Source organism: Dipodomys merriami, unplaced genomic scaffold (genome assembly GCF_024711535.1).
Source record: "Dipodomys merriami isolate MVZ:Mamm:240054 unplaced genomic scaffold, mDipMer1.0.p SCAF_35, whole genome shotgun sequence".
In the NCBI taxonomy this organism is placed as follows: domain Eukaryota; kingdom Metazoa; phylum Chordata; class Mammalia; order Rodentia; family Heteromyidae; genus Dipodomys; species Dipodomys merriami.
The window spans coordinates 11,126,155-11,142,325 of NW_027205048.1; the positions used below are offsets into that span (position 1 = coordinate 11,126,155).

At 40.9% G+C, this 16,171-nt stretch overlaps 1 protein-coding gene across 5 annotated transcripts in view; it reads left to right on the forward strand.

Annotated features, from left to right (window-relative positions):
* The window catches only part of Plpp4 (phospholipid phosphatase 4), a 355,511-nt gene that overhangs the window by 176,644 nt on the left and 162,696 nt on the right, over positions 1-16,171 (forward strand). The gene's annotated exons all lie outside the window — the stretch shown is intronic.

Here is a 16,171-nt window from a genome sequence, read left to right on the forward strand (position 1 = left end):
ACATCCTCATGTGAGAGAAAACACATGTCCTTTGTCTTCCTGAGCCTGACTTAATTCACTTAACATATTTTATTTTCTAGGTCGATCCATTTCCCTGAAAAAATGACATAATATTATTCTTCCTGATGGATGAGTAAAATTCTGCCAGGAGTTTTCAATTCTCTCCTAGGGGGTCATGGTTTTAAACTTGTCACTGCTTTTAGCAGGAAGACTCTAAACGAATAAAACAACCCACAATCTGTCTGAAACCAAATGGGATTTTTAAGTAAGTGTGCTGTGGAGGTTAGTGAGGTTCAGCATTTATCTGACTACAGGTTTCCATGTGAGAAATGCCAACAGCTTCCCCGGGGAAGGAAAGGGGCTCTGAGTGGAAGGATAGCCAGGCTTTTCTTGGAACCACCCTGGAGGGCCATTCTCCTCTCCTCAGAGGACCAAGAAGCTCCTAATATGCACATCTGGAGGCGCCCGAGCCTAGGTGGCCATGTTTGCTTCTGATGCATCAAGAAGCCTTGGTGGCTACACATGCAAGCTGTGTCCTAGGGTCTAGTATTTACAGTAAGAAAGTGGAACAGAGCTGACACTTTGATCTCTATTAAGGGGCCTGGAACTTATGTCACAATTAGTTCCTGATTAGTTCAATGATGAGGAAGAAAATTGATGTCACGTAGCTCTCTGTCATTCCACCAGTGTTAGTCCAACAGGTCTTGAGTTCTGTACCAGATTCACTCATAGTACAGTGGAGGAGGGGAAGTTCACGTGGAAATCCCACAGATGTATATAGTAGACAGGTTCTCCTCCTCTGTTGTGGCTGCTTCACCCTCTTTCTTCTGCCTTTCCTTTACAAAACAATATTAGGTTATTTCCTTTATGGGATCTCCACACATTTATGTGTAACACACCTTTATCTTCTGTATCCGGCTCCCTCTCCTCTTTCCCTCCCCACTCCTATGGAAAGCCCCTCTCCCAGAGGATGCTCCGTGGAACAAAAGAGAAGCTGAGCTCTAGTGAAGGAGGAATTGGTGGGAAGGAGGTCAGAAAGCCCAATGGGAAGGGAGGAGTCCACAATGGGAAGGGAGGAGTCCACACTCTGGTCAGGCCAATTCCTGGCAACCTGTAGTCCCAGCCTGGTGCAAGGCACTGTGGCCCAGCACACAGGCTAAAAGAACTCTGTGCTTCTGCATTCCCTGCTCCCTCTTCCCTCATTTCCAGGACGAGAGCAGGCTGGGATGTCAACATGGTTGAGCTTCAGTTACCATTTATTGCCTTCAAGACTGTGGCAGCAAGAGCGTAGCATTTGAGCTGGGTGCCGGTGGCTCATGCCTATCATTCTCACTACTCTGGAGGCTGCAAGTTTGAGATCCAGGCCCCAGTGGTTTGGATCTGGCCAGGTTCTTCACCTCCTGCCTTGAATCTCTGGGGCAGAGAGAGAATATGCTCCCTCTCTCTGGCCTCTTCCCATAAGGACACTTACCCCATCAGGTAAGGGCTCCACCCTCCTGGTTTCATTTAACCTCTATTACCTTCATCAAGATGCAACCTCCAAATGCAAAAGTTACATTGGAGTTGAAGGGCTTTAATATGTAGATCTGGGGGACATAGTCCTGGCATTATATGATTAAGGCTTTCCTGGTTTCTGTGATTCAGCAAACAAATATCAAACCAAAGCCACTGAATTCCTAAAGGCTTTCCAACTTTCTCACTTATTTTCACCATGGTCACAGCATTTACTTGCTAGATGTTTATATATATATATATATATATATATATATATATATATATATATATATATATATATATATATATATATATATATATATAAGCCTCTTAACTTCAACCCAAGGATACATATATGTTCCTGTGGAAGTTCAAAGTATTCTCTCTTCTGCACTGAAAACCTTCTCTTCAGTGCCCAGCCGACTCCGAGGGCTGACAGTCAATGCAGTGAGGGGCGATTAGAGATTATAAATCAATGTCTAATTACCTTCACTCCAGAAGGTCTAATAATCACAGCCCTGAGCCACTGCCTCCTTAGCTTCGATTGCGGTTTTGTTGCATATCTGATCATCCCACAGCTCTGGGCTCCTTGGAGCATGACTGAAAACGTACAAGATAGCAACAGGTAGACTTTGATTAATTCTCCAAGTATAAAATAGTATTAATTTTAAAAAATCCATTCTACTCTTTTCTCCCCTGTGATTTTTGCCTCGCATTTGGCCATCACTGTGTGTTTTGACTTGAATGTAATGCAGGAGGTGTAGGCAGAAAGGATGCCCTCTTTTTTGGGATCTAAACACAGGTCAGGGATACTAATGCTCTCAGAAAGGCCTGAGGTACCTCTATAAATACACTGACCCCAGAGCCCACAGGAGAGGCCACAGAGCCCTGTGCTTCATCTTCAGATGTCAGAGGAGTGATAAGGCGAAGACAGAGCCTGCCAGACAGTGAGCAGAAGTAGCCTTAATGGGCCCAAGAGCCAGGCACCAGCCTTTGAGAAAAAAATGACTCAGTCCACTTGCACCTGCAATCCCAGGACAGAACAAAGCCTATCAACTAAAAGCAAGGAAACTGCTAACGACATTAAGGTTAGACGTTAGACTAAATGGTCCTGGGCCTTTCTGGGAATGTTTCTATCCTAGACTTGTCTTTGGATCCCTTAAAAGGAGACTGGGCCCGCATCCCAACTCTCCCTCCACCCCACCCCATATCACATTCAGTTCACAGACACACAGTGATGACCGAATGCAAGGCAACAACCACAGGGGAGATGTCATCAAACAGCTGATTATGGTTCAGGGTGGTCCCTTCACAGAGGACAAGGGAGGCTGTGTGGAGGCGGAGACACCGGTGAAGGATGGAGAGAGAACTCATTGTCCAGAAATCTCACAGAGTCACACAAGAGGGGGAACAGGAGGGAGGATCTGTGTGTGTCCATATATACATGAGTGCATGAAAGGCGCGGGTCTGTATTTTCCGTCCCAGATTTTAACTTCTATGTCTGAAGACACTGGAGGTTTCTTCTTGGGACCTGGAACCCCAGGGTCTTAAAGAACATTGTGCAAGGTGCAGACAGCTGTGCTCCCCCAATCTCTGGGCCAGGTGCTCTCTCCTTCTCTCTGACAATCAGAAACAGCCCAGTAAATACCCACCAGCTCCTCTGAGACAAGCAAAGTGGTCCTGCCAAACCTAGTCTAATCACACTCTAGCATTACTCTCTTGATTGCCACCACCCAGCATAGTCATCCAGCACTCACAGACCCTCAAATACTCTGTGAGACTGGCTAGCACTAGCAGGACAAGGGACCCTCCAGAGCTGCGGGAGCCATGTCAGTAAGTCCTGCAGAGCTAGAGACATGGAGAGAGCCCCAAATGCATACCATACACATCCTTCAGTGACTAAGTAGGATGCTCCCTTGGGCAATCTCTCTGTTTTCCTGGGATCCGTGTGCTCAGTCTTTTGTAGTCATGGTCACTGGTTAAGGTTCTGCCTCCTTTGAAGGTTCAAGGTGCACTGATATGCAGTCATGGAAATCCATTTTTGCAACCTGAACAAGCACCCAGATGCACTCACCAAGCGTTTGTCTTCGCCACAACAAAGTATGATCAAATATGACTTTGATGTGCCTGTTTCTGTTAGGAATCTGGGGGTTGCAAGGAATAGGGACCCAACCAAAAGTTGGCATGAGTTAAAAATGAATTCAACTCTGTGTCGGTGGCTGCCCCCTGCAATCCTAGCTACTCAGGAGCCTGAGATCTGAGAATCGACGTTTAAAGCTGGCTTGGACAGGAAATCCTGTGAGACTCTTATCTTCAATTAACTACTAAAACTCTGGAAGTTGAGCTGTGGCTTAAGTGGTAGAGCATTAGGTAAGAGACAGTGCCCAGCTACTGAGTTCAAGCCATAGTACCAGAACAATAACAAAAAATAATGCATTGGTTCATGTAACCAGGATTGATCTGGGCTCTTAGGTCTACTTTTTCAGTGTTGTTTGGCTCTTGGGTGGGCTGTTTCCAAGTGGCAGCAAAACTAGCCAATGATAGCTCTGAGCTCACTTCATTCCCACAATTCTAACTGGCTCTGCCTGGGCCATATGACCAGCCTGTGATCTATCACTGCAGATGTGAATCAGAGTCCTCTGCCACCAAGGAGCAGGGGGGGCATCATAGCCATGCACATTCCCTCACTAGAAAGGTCAGTAGGAAGAGCCCTGTACCATCAAGTTCTATCTTCTGAAAGCAAATTCCTCCAATAGCTGAAGCAGGATGCAAGCACTTTGCAGATATCTATGGGGACAGGCCTTCCTCTGGTTCTGTTACTCGCCCTTTCAAAGTGACATGTGGCTTCACAGCCAGGTCCCCAGCACACTGGCCTCACACAGAAGTCTTCTACTCTGGTCCCAGTGCTGACTTCGAAATCAGCTGTGGCTCTGAGCAGAGCAGGATGGTCAGGCTCTCTCGTAGTTGTCCAATTGATTTTTCAGTTTTGAGGCTGTTAACCTAACACTACCCCTGGGGACATTGAGTAATGCTCACCAGAGTGTTCCATCTACCTGCTTAATTTCCATTTGAGAGATTTATGTGTGAGCTGGGGCCCATTATTACCCTTGAGTGGGCATTCAGCAGTGTTTGTGAATTAAGATTGATTCCATGGACAGCCACCTCTACAAATGGCTTAAAAGTCATTCATTCCTAGTTGGCATCAACTTGTCTGATGGATGTCATCAAGCACAAATCAGAAGGAGCTCTTGGCTCCTTTCAGGGGAGATGGGGCTATGCCACTCATAGCATTGCTTGGACTGGGCTTCTCGAATGGTACCAGTGGGTACCATCTGCTCCCTGGGCACTTGAGGGAGACACAGATTCTTGAGCTTCCCCAGACACCCTGAAGAAAACTCTCTGCATTTTAGATCAGACCCCCAAGCATTTCCTTATGTCCCTTGAAATTTGCCCTTCGTTTTCCATAATCTGCTCTGTGGCTATTCAACAGTGAGGGCAAAAAAATGGAGAGGAGACTTTCAGTTTGTCAAGAGATATGTGACTCCCCAAGAAATTATTCTGCTGGGTGCATAGTCAGGTGACTATAAAACACACTGGGAACAGACAAACTACTCAGGATTGATCTTATAGCAGATGGGCGACCAAGAGTTTGGACTTTGGTATATTGCAGGATCTTTCTTTTAAAAATATCTTTAGGTAGCGTACAAGGAAGTTGCCATTGAAAACAGCACTGTATGAATATAATCCATCTTGATCAATATCACCCCTTTCAACCTTCTCCCTGTCCCTCCCCTACCCACCCCTTCCCTCACTCTTCTTAATTTTGTAGGACATACATTGAATTCTTGTCTGCATTTCCCCCTCTTCATTCCTCTACACTTTCTCCTTGACTCCACACCACCCTTTTCTAATATCAGCTTCCTGGTGTTTTATTTTGCTGAACTTTGCAGGATCTTTTAATCCGATCAAAGAAGAGAAACAAAAAAGCCTAGTATTAATTGCAGCGCTCTTCAGGCTAGCATCTGGATCAGAATCCTCTGGAGGGCATTTTAAATCACAGATAGTGACTGGGTATTGGTGGCTCACACCTATAACCCTAGCTACTTAGGAAGCTAAGAAGTTCAAAGGAAGCCTGAGTAGAAAACTATGATTAGTAATCTTTTGAATAAATTTCCAAGAGTAGAATTGCTTTATCATAGTATAGTTCTATGTTTAGTTTTTTTTCTTTCTTTTTTTCTTTCTTTCTTTTTTATTGTAAAGATACTATACAGAGGGTTACAGTTACATGAGTAAGGTAATGAGTACACTTCCTATTGAGCATTGTTACCTCCTCCATTGTTTTCCCCTACCATCCCTTCCCTCCCTACCGTCCCTGAAGTTCTTTTTTTTTTTTTGATTGTGATTAAGTGATTACATAATTTCCTGAATTTCACAGTATTGTGGAATATTGATGCTCATTTAAAGTCACACGTTCATTCTAACTTTCCTGGAGCAAATTGTCTATCACAGTCTATAACATATAATGGTGTACACATGTTATACACCATACATGTGATCATCAGGATGGGGATATTTAGTAGTGGTTCGACCAGATGAGTGGAAGTTCTTTGTTTCTTAAGTCCTGTTAGTTTTGTTGTATCACCTAACATTTTGGATTTAGCATCCACTTATCGGGGAGACCATGTACCATTTGTCTCTTTGCTCTTGGCTTACCTCACTCAACATGATTCCTTCTAGCTCCATCCATTTCCCTGCAAATGCCATTATTTTGTCATTTCTAATGGCTGCATAATATTCCATTGTGTATAGATACCACAATTTTTGGATCCATTCATCTGTGGTGGGGCATCTGGGTTGTTTCCAGTGCTGCAATAAACAAGGAGGTGCACGTGTCCTTGTATATTGGTACCTGTTGTTCAGGGTAGATGCCTAGAAGTAGTATGACTGGGTCGTAAGGGAGGTCAATCTTTAGCTTTCTAAGGATCCTCCAGACTGCTTTCCAAAGTGGTTGTATAAGTGTACATTCCCACCAGCAGTGTAATAGCGTTCCTCTTTCTCCACATCCCCTCCAGCATTTGTTGTTGGCTGATTTGTGGATGTGGGACTTTCTGACTGGGGTAAGGTGGTATCTCAGGGTTGTCTTTATTTGCATTTCCTTCACCACCAGGAATGATGAACATTTCCTCATGTGTTTCTTTGCCATTTTTATTTCTTCATTTGAGAAGTCCCTCTTTAGTTCCCTTGCCCATTTAGTAATGGGTTTGTTAGGTTTGGGAGGGATTAGTTTCTTGAGTTCCCTGTATATACAGGATGTTAACCCCTTGTCTGATAAATTGCTGGTAAATATTTTTTTCCCAATTAGTTGGTTGTCTTTCTTGCTTGGTTGCGATAGATTTAGCTGTGCAGAAGCTTTTTATTTTAAGGTAGTCCCATTTGTCGAGTCTCTCTCCAATTTGTTGTGACCCTGGGACTCTGTTCAGGAAGTTCCTTCCTGTGCCTATTAGTTCAAGTGTCTCTCCTACTCTGTCCTGCAGTAGTTTCAGAGATTCAGGTTAAGGTCTTTAATCCATTTTGAGTTGATGTTGGTGCATGGTGATAGGCTGGGGTCCACTTTTAGTTTTCTGCATGTGGCCATCCAGTTTTCCCAGCACCAGTGGTTGAAGAGGCTGTGTTTCTTCCATTGTATGTCTTTGGCTCCTTTGTCAAATATCAGCTGGCTGTAGGCCTGTGGATTTATTTCTGGATCTTCTATTCTGTTCCATTGGTCTTCGAGTCTGTTTTTGTGCCAGTACCATGCTGTCTTTGTTATTATAGCTCTGTAGTAGAGTTTGAAGTTCAGCATGGATAGCCCTCCCATATTGTCTTTATCCCCTAGAATTGTTTTGGCTATTCTAGGTCTTTTGTTGTTCCATATGAATTTTTGGACTGTTTTCTGTATTTCAGTGATGTACGTCATTGGGATTTTAATAGGAATTGCATTGAATTTGTATATTAGTTTTGGAAGTATTACCATCTTTACTATATTAAGTCGGCCTATCCAAGAGCATGGGAGGTCTTTCCATTTCCTAGTGTCTTCTGCAATTTCTTTCCTTAACTTTTTATAGTTTTCATTAAATAGTTCTTTTACATCTTTGGTTAGGTTAATTCCTAAATATTTTATTTTGGGGGAGGTTATTGTGAATGGGGTTGCTCCCTTTATTTCCCTCTCTTCCTGTACATTATCAGTGTATAGGAAGGCAACTGATTTTTGTGGGTTTATTTTGTATCCTGCTATTTTGCCGAAGTGATTTATGATTTCTAAGAGTTTGGGGATGGAGTTTTTGGGATCATGAAGGTATAGTATCATGTCATCTGCAAAAAGGGATAGTTTAACTTCTTTCCCTATTCAGATCCCTTTAATGTCTTTTTCTTGCCTTATTGCCCTGGCTAAGGGTTCCAGGACTATATTGAAGAGGAGTGGAGACAGTGGGCATCCTTGCCTTGTTCCTGATTTTAGGAGAATTGGTTGTAGCTTTTCCCCATTAAGTATAATATTGGCTATTGGTCTGTAATAAATGGCTTTTATTGTTTTAAGAAATGTTCCTTCGATTCCTATTTTCTCCAGAGCTTTTAGCATGAATGAATGTTGAATTTTATCAAAGGCCTTTTCTGCATCTGTGGCGACAATCATGTGATTCTTGACCTTGGCTCTGTTGATGTGTTGGATTACATTTATTGACTTACGTATGTTAAACCAACCCTGCGTCTCTGGGATGAAGCCTACCTGGTCATAGTGTATGAGTTTTTTTTATGTGTTTCTGGATTCTGTTAGCTAGAATCTTGTTAAGGATCTTTGCATCTGTGTTCATCAAGGAAATTGGCCTGTAATTCTCCTTTTTGGTTGGGTCTTTGCCTGGTTTGGGGATGAGTGTGATATTGGCTTCGTAGAATGAGTTTGGGATAGCTCCCTCCTTCTCTGTTTCTCTGAAGAGCTTGAGGAGTATGGGTATTAGTTCTTCTTTAAAGGTGGGTCTTATAGAATTCTGCTGTGAATCCATCTGGTCCTGGGCTTTTTTTTTGTTGGAAGACTTTTGATAGCTTCTTGCATCTCGTTGTAGGATATTGACTTATTTAATTGGTTTACTTCTTCTTTGCTCAGTTTGGGCAACTTGTATTTCTCTAAAAATGCATCCATTTCTGCCAGATTTTCTTCCTTTAGAGAGTATAACTTTTGAAAGTAGTCCGTTAGAATTGTTTGGATATCTTGGGTACGTGTTGTGATGTTTCCGGTGGCATCTCTAATCCTGTTAATATGGGTTTCCTCTCTCTTTTATTTTATTTTATTTTATTTTTTATTTTAAATTTAATTTTATTTTATTTGTGAACATACTGTACAGAGGAGTTACAATTACATGGACAGGATAATGCATACATTTCTTACCAAGCATTGCAGCCTCCTCCTTTGTTTACCCTTCACATCCCTTCCCAGCCTCTCCCCTCCCCCCCCCCCCCCCCCCCGCACCTACGTTGTAAAGCTCGTTTTGGACATGACAACTTGTACTTCTCATTGTTGCAACAGGTCCACCTGTATCCTTAAACAACTGGTTTTTCCCCATCTCCTCCACAAGTTATACTGACACCAAATATAGTGAAAGCAGGGGTTATACTGTGGGGGAGGGACATACAAAGCAACAAAGAGATAATCTTATAGATGCATTAGAAACACATGCATGAAAGAAAAAACATTAAAATACATATCTAAGGGTTCATTTTCCTGACATCACATTATCTGACCTTTTCCGCTTGACTCATACATATACTAGATATTGCAAATAAGGGAAACCATGGGACCTATGTTTCTTTGGGCCTGGCTTACTTCACTTAATATAATTTTTTCCAAGTTTTTCCATTTCCTAACAAATGGGGCAATGTCATTCTTTCTGATGGAGGCATAAAATTCCATTGTGTATATATACCACATTTTCTTGATCCATTCATCTACTGAGGGGCATCTGGGTTGGTTCCATATCTTAGCTATGGTAAATAATGCTGCAACAAACATAGTTGTGCTGGTAGCTTTAGTGTGGTCTTGTTTGTAAACATTTGGGTAAATGCCCAAAAGTGGGATTGCTGGGTCATAGGGGAGTTCTATGTGAAGTCTTTTGAGGAGCCTCCATACTGCTTTCGAAAGTGGTTGAACAAGTTTACATTCCCACCAACAATGCAGTAAGGTTCCTTTCTGTCCACATCCCCTCCAGCATCTGTTGTTGTTAGAGTTCTTGATTTTTGCCGTTCTAACTGGAGTGAGGTGATATCTCAATGTTGTTTTGATTTGCATTTCTTTTATGGCTAGGGATGTTGAACATTTCTTCATGTGTCTATTGGCCATCCTTCTTTCTTCTTCAGAGAAGTTTCTCTTTAAGTCTTTTGCCCACTTATTTATTGGGCAGTTGTTTCTTTGAGGATTTGTTGTTGGGTGGTTTAATTTTTTGAGTTCCAAGTATATTTTAGATATGAGACCCTTGTCCATTGTATGGCTAGTAAAGATCTTCTCCCAATCCGTGGGTTTTCTATTGATCTTGCTAGCTATGTCATTTGCCCTGCAGAAGCTCTGCAACTTTATGCAATCCCATTTGTCCAACCTTTCTTTGATTTGTTGTGTTTCCAGGTCTCTATTCAGAAAATTTCGGCCTGAGCCAAGGAGACCTAGGGTTTCTCCTATTCCATCCTGTAATGTTTTCAGAGTGTCTGCTTTGAGTTCAAGGTCTTTGATCCATTTGGAGTTGATTCTGGTGCAGGGTGATATATAAGGATCTAGCTTAAGTTTTCTACATGTAGTTAACCAATTTTGCCAGCACCATTTACTGAAGAGGTTGTCTTTCTTCCATTCTATTGTTTTAGCTCCCTTATTGAAGATTAGATGGCTATAGGTCTGTAGGTTCATTTCTGGGTTTTCAATTCTATTCCATTGGTCCTGAGGTCTGTTCTTATGCCAATACCAAGCTGTTTTGATTACTATGGCTTTATAGTAGAGTTTGAAGTTTGGTATTGATATTCCTCCAGCAGTGTTCTTTCCATTGAGGAGCGTTTTTGCTATTCGGGGTCTTTTATTTTTCCATATGAATTTTTGGATTGCCTCTTCTATTTCCTTGAAGAATGAGGTTGGAATTTTGATAGGTATTGCGTTGAATTTGGAGATAGCCTTGGGAAGAATTGCCATTTTCAAAATGTTAGTCTTTCCAATCCAGGAGCATGGGAGGTTTTGCCATTTTTTAAGTTCTGTGTTGATTTCCTTTTTTAAGATTTTAAAGTTTTCATCATAGAGGTCCTTCACTTCTTTAGTTAAGTTAATTCCTAGGTATTTTATTTTTTGTGGGGCTATTACAAATGGAGTTGCTTTCCTAATTTCAGCCACACTTTTCTCATTGTTGGCATACAGAAAAGCCATTGATTTTTGGGGGTTAATTTTATAACCTGCTACTTTGCCAAAGTTTTGAATCAGCTTGAGTAATTTGGGAGTGGAGTCTATGGGATTCTTTAAGTACAAGATCATGTCATCTGCAAAGAGGGAGAGTTTTATTTCTTCTTTCCCTATTTGGATCCCCTTTATGTCTGCATCTTGTCTTATTGCTGTAGCTAGGCATTCCAATACTAGATTGAAGAGAAGTGGAGAGAGTGGGCATCCTTGTCTTGTTCCTGAGTTAAGAGGAAATGGCTTTAGTTTTTCACCATTGAGTATAATGCTGGCTGTAGGTTTGTCATATACAGCCTTTATTGTATTGAGGAATGTTCCATGGATTCCTAATTTTTCTAAAACCTTCATCATAAAGGGGTGTTGGATCTTGTCGAATGCTTTTTCTGCATCTATTGAGATAACCATGTGGTTCTTATTCTTGTTCCTGTTGATGTGATGAATAATATTAATTGATTTGCGTATATTGAACCAGCTTTGCATCCCTGAAATGAATCCTGTTTGATCATGGTGTATGATTTTTTGGATGAATTGTTGAAGTCGATTGGCCAAAATTTTGTTGAGAAGTTTTGCATCAATGTTCATCAAAGAAATGGGTCTATAGTTCTCTTTCTTTGATGAGTCCCTGCCTGGTTTTGGGATGAGGGTTATGATGGCTTCATAGAATGTGTTCGGTAATGAGCTTTCTCTTTCAATTTCATTGAAGAGTTGGAGGAGTATTGGTGTGAGCTCTGCTTTGAAGGCCTTGTAAAATTCCGCTGTAAAACCATCTGGTCCTGGACTTTTCTTAGCTGGGAGGTCTCTTATTGCTGTTTCTATTTCAATGCTTGATATGGGCCTGTTGAGCTGGTTTAACTCATCTTGGTTTAGTTTTGGCATGTCAATATTTGCTAGGAAAAGGTCCATTTCTGTCAAGTTCTCAAACTTATTAGCATAAAGTTTTGAGAAGTATTCCCTTATAATGTTCTGAATCTTGGTTGTTTCCGTGGTGATGTTTCCATTCTCATCTCTGAGTTTATTAATTTGGGTGTGTTCTCTCCTTTTTCTGATAAGATTTGCTAAGGGTCTGTCAATTTTGTTAAGTTTTTCGAAGAACCAACTCTTTGTTTTGTTGATTCTTTCTATAGTTTTTTTGGATTCTAATTCATTTAATTCTGATTTAATTTTGATTATTTCTTTCCATCTACTGGATTGGGGTTTATCTTGCTGCTCTTTTTCAAGGAGGTTTAGATGTGTAATTAAATTGTTAGTTTCCGATCTCTCCAATTTGTTGATGTAGGAGCTCAGAGCTATAAACTTGCCTCTGAGTACTGCCTTTGCTGTGTCCCAGAGGAGCTGGTAATTTGTGTATTCATTTTTGTTGAATAGCATGAACATTTGAATTTCCTTTCTAATCTCTTCCATGACCCACTCAGGATTCAGCAGTGTGTTGTTCAGCCTCCATGTGATACCGGACTTTCTTTGGTGGCTTTTGGTGTTGAGTTCTAATTTTATTCCCTTGTGGTCAGAGAGAGTGCAAGGTATAACTTCAATGTTTCTGAATTTAGACAAGTTTGCTTTGTGGCCTAAAATGTGGTCTATTTTAGAAAACGTTCCATGTGCTGCTGAGAAGAACGTGTATTCTGATGCTGCTGGGTGGAATGTTCGGTAAATGTCTGTTAAGTCTAGTTGATCTATGCAGCTGTTTAGATCTGCGGTTTCTCTGTTGAGTTTTTGCCGAGTTGATCTATCTAGTGGGGAGAGTGGTGTGTTAAAATCCCCAACAATTAATGTCTTTGGATCTATATGGGATTTGAGGGAAAGTAGTGTTTTTTTGATAAATTTGGGTGCTCCATTGTTTGGCGAATAGATATTTAGAATTGTAATATCCTCCTGAAGGAGAGATCCTTTAATTAGTATGTAGCGACCTTCTTTATCTCTTCTCACGAATTTTAATTTGAAGTCTATTTTATCTGATATTAGGATTGCAACTCCCGCCTGTTTATGAGGGCCGTTTGCTTGGTAGATTTTGTTCCAGCCTTTAACATTGAAAATGTGTTTGTTTTTACGGGCAAGATGTGACTCCTGCAGGCAGCAGATAGAAGGGTCTTGTTTTTTAATCCAACTAGATAGTCTATGTCGCTTAATTGGAGAGTTCAGTCCATTAACGTTAAGAGATAGGACTGAGAGGTATTTGGGAGTTCCTGCCATGTTATCCACCTTCTTGGGGGCTGCGAAAACTGGGTTCTTCCTAAGGTTCTTGGATTCTCAGTTTGGGTGCAGTTTCTTGGCCTTTGTTGAGGTCTTGTTGGTTTTCTATGTGTAGGACATCTTTAAGAATCTTTTGTAGGGCTGGTTTGGTGGAGATGTATTGTTTCAATTTTTCTTTGCTATGGAAGGTTTTTATTTGACCTTCAGTTATGAAGGAGAGTTTAGCTGGGTACAGTATTCTTGGTTGATAGTTGTTTGTTTTTAGGGCATGGCATACGTCATTCCAGGCTCTTCTTGCTTTGATTGTCTCTGCTGAGAAATCTGAGGTGATTCTAATTGGTTTCCCTTTACAGGTGATTAACCTTTTCTCCTTGACAGCTTTAAGGATCTTTTCCTTGGTCTGAGTTGATCCTGTCTGGATTATAATGTGATGGTGGGATGTCCTATTCTGGTCTGGTCTATTTGGGGTTCTAAAAGCTTCTTGTATCTGAATAGGCCTATCTTTTTGTATGTTTGGGAAGTTCTCTGCTAGGATCCTGTTAAACAAATTTCCTAGACCATTAACTTCTGTTTCTAGGTGCTCCTCTACACCCATTATCCTTAGATTAGGCCTTCTGATGGTGTCTTCCAGGTGTTGGATAGATCTATCATATTTCTTGGACTTGTCTTGGATGGTTGTATTTTCTTTCTCTATAATATCTAGGCTGTCTTCAATCCCTGAGATTCGATCTTCTGCATGGTCTAACCTGCTGTCAAGACTCTCTACTTTGTTTTTTATCTCGAATCCTTCTAATTGGTCAGCTTTGATGGCTTCAAGTTCTTTGTTGAAGCTCTGTTTTAGGTCTTGTATGAATTTCTTTACTTCCTTAATTTGGTGTTCAGTGTTTGTTCTCAAATCACTTAGTTGATTGGTTATGGTTTCTTTGGACTCCCATTCCTTCTGTTGGGTTCCATTCAGCATTCCCTTTGTGGTCTCCCTGACTTCCTTCAGCTCTTTGTTAATGGATTCCATGAATGCCTTTAGTGATCTTTGTGTATTCTCTACCTGGTCTCTCAATTCCTGAATTACTCTTTGATTAGCTTCCTCCCATCTGTGGGATTCCTGCAGTTCTCTTTCTTCCCGTTCGTGGGATTCCTGCAGTTCTCTTTGAGTGTTCTCAGCCTGCTCACACCATTCCTCTCTTTCTCTTTGAGTATTCTCAAGTTGTTCACACAAATCCTGTATCAGTTTTTGAATAGCTTCCTCATGCTTATGATATTCCTGTATAAACTTTTGGGATGCCTCCTCTCTCTCCCTATCACGCTCATACAGAGTCCTTTGTAAGTTGTCAAACTTCTCATTTATCATGTTTGCCACCACTGTTTGTAGAGCTATTTGGGAACTCTCCTCTGGGTTGTTCATTATGTGTTCTGACCCCTGATTATCAAGATTGGGAATTGAGATACCCGGATTTGCCATTTTTCTTGTGTTTTTCCGGCTTACTCTGCCCATTTGAGATGAAAATAGCACCAGTTTTGTGCTAGAACACTATCTTAAGGCAACCATCAACCAACGTTTGCATTTATATAGTCAATAGTCTACAGATACAATCTAGTTCAACAGATACATCTATTCAACATCAAACAACTATATGTTAATGGGCTTCGAACCGCAGAGAAGAATTTGGAAAACCAGAAATTTTTAGGGTTAGGGAGAGATGTGGGTAAAAAATAGGAATAGATTGGTGTGGGGAGGCACAGGGAGAGTTAACTATGTCCTAATCTCAATGCAGGAAATAGGTTGGGTAGGATGCAAGTAGAGAGAGAGAGAAAAAGAAGAAAGGGAAAGGGAATTGAAAAGAGACCAGAAAAAAATAGAAACATAAAAATTAATATTATTATGGAGATTAAAAGACCATCTATTTAGAGAGGAATGTGAGTATATTAATAGAAGGGTAGGGACATAGAGGAGAAGTGAAAAACTTAAGAAAATGCTTAAAATATTATATAGGTATAAAGAGGTAGTACTGCTATTAAGGAATTTAAGTCTCAGAGGTTTTGAATTGAGTAATAAATTTGTGGATTAAGTGTGTACACAATGGGGGATAGGGTCTACTAGTTAACTACGGGTTTATCTGAGGATGTGCAGGACAAGAGTTAAGTCACATACAGAAGATCAAAAGAGAGGAAAAGGTGAAAAGGATTAGAAAGGGAGAGAAAAAGATCAGAAGTTCAGTAGAGCTAGACAAAAAAACAAAAAGATAGTTAAGAAAGAAAGAAAAAGAGAAAGAAGACAAGAAAAGAAAGGAAAACGCACATTCATGTATTCCTAATATAAAAATTATAAGAGGAAAAAAAAGTTACTGGAAAACAATTATATTTTCAAAAAAGGCAAAAATTAAAGATTAATAAAATTTTTAGAAAAGGAAAAAAAATTATATATATATAAGGTACCAAAAAAAAAAAAAAAGAAAAAAAGAAAAAAAAAGAAAAGAAGAGGAAGAGAAGAAAAAAAAAGTTCTTTGATTTTTTTGGGAGGGGTGGGAAGAATCCTGTATCTCCCTTTTGTCTGTAAACAGCCTCTTGTTGGAGTCTCTGGTCAGCTTGAGATCCTGTGGCTTGATTGGTTTCTTAAGTCAGTTTGTTCAACAGGCAGAGAAATGCTCTGCTTTACCCAAGATTTTGAGATCCCCCTCCCCGATTAGTTTACTGGGAGGGTGATCTGCTTTGAGAATCACAAAAGAGGGGGATGCAGTGGTGAGGCTAGGTTCTGGGTAGAGTTGAGGCCTTTCAACAATCAGTAGCTTTTTCCTGGGGCTATTTTGTGAAAAAAAAAAACTCACAGAGCCCAGCCTGGAGCCATTCTCAGGGTTTCTGTTTTTCAATTGATTGTTGAGGCTGCTAGAGGGAGCGGCAGCCTCTGGCTTTGGTTACCCAGTGAGGAAAGCCACTCCAATGGCTGGTGCCTGAGCTGGGTGACTTTTCCCTGGATGGAGCCGAGTCTGGCAGGTCACTTCGCCGCCATTAAGTTCTTGTGACCTGCTAAATGACTCGTTT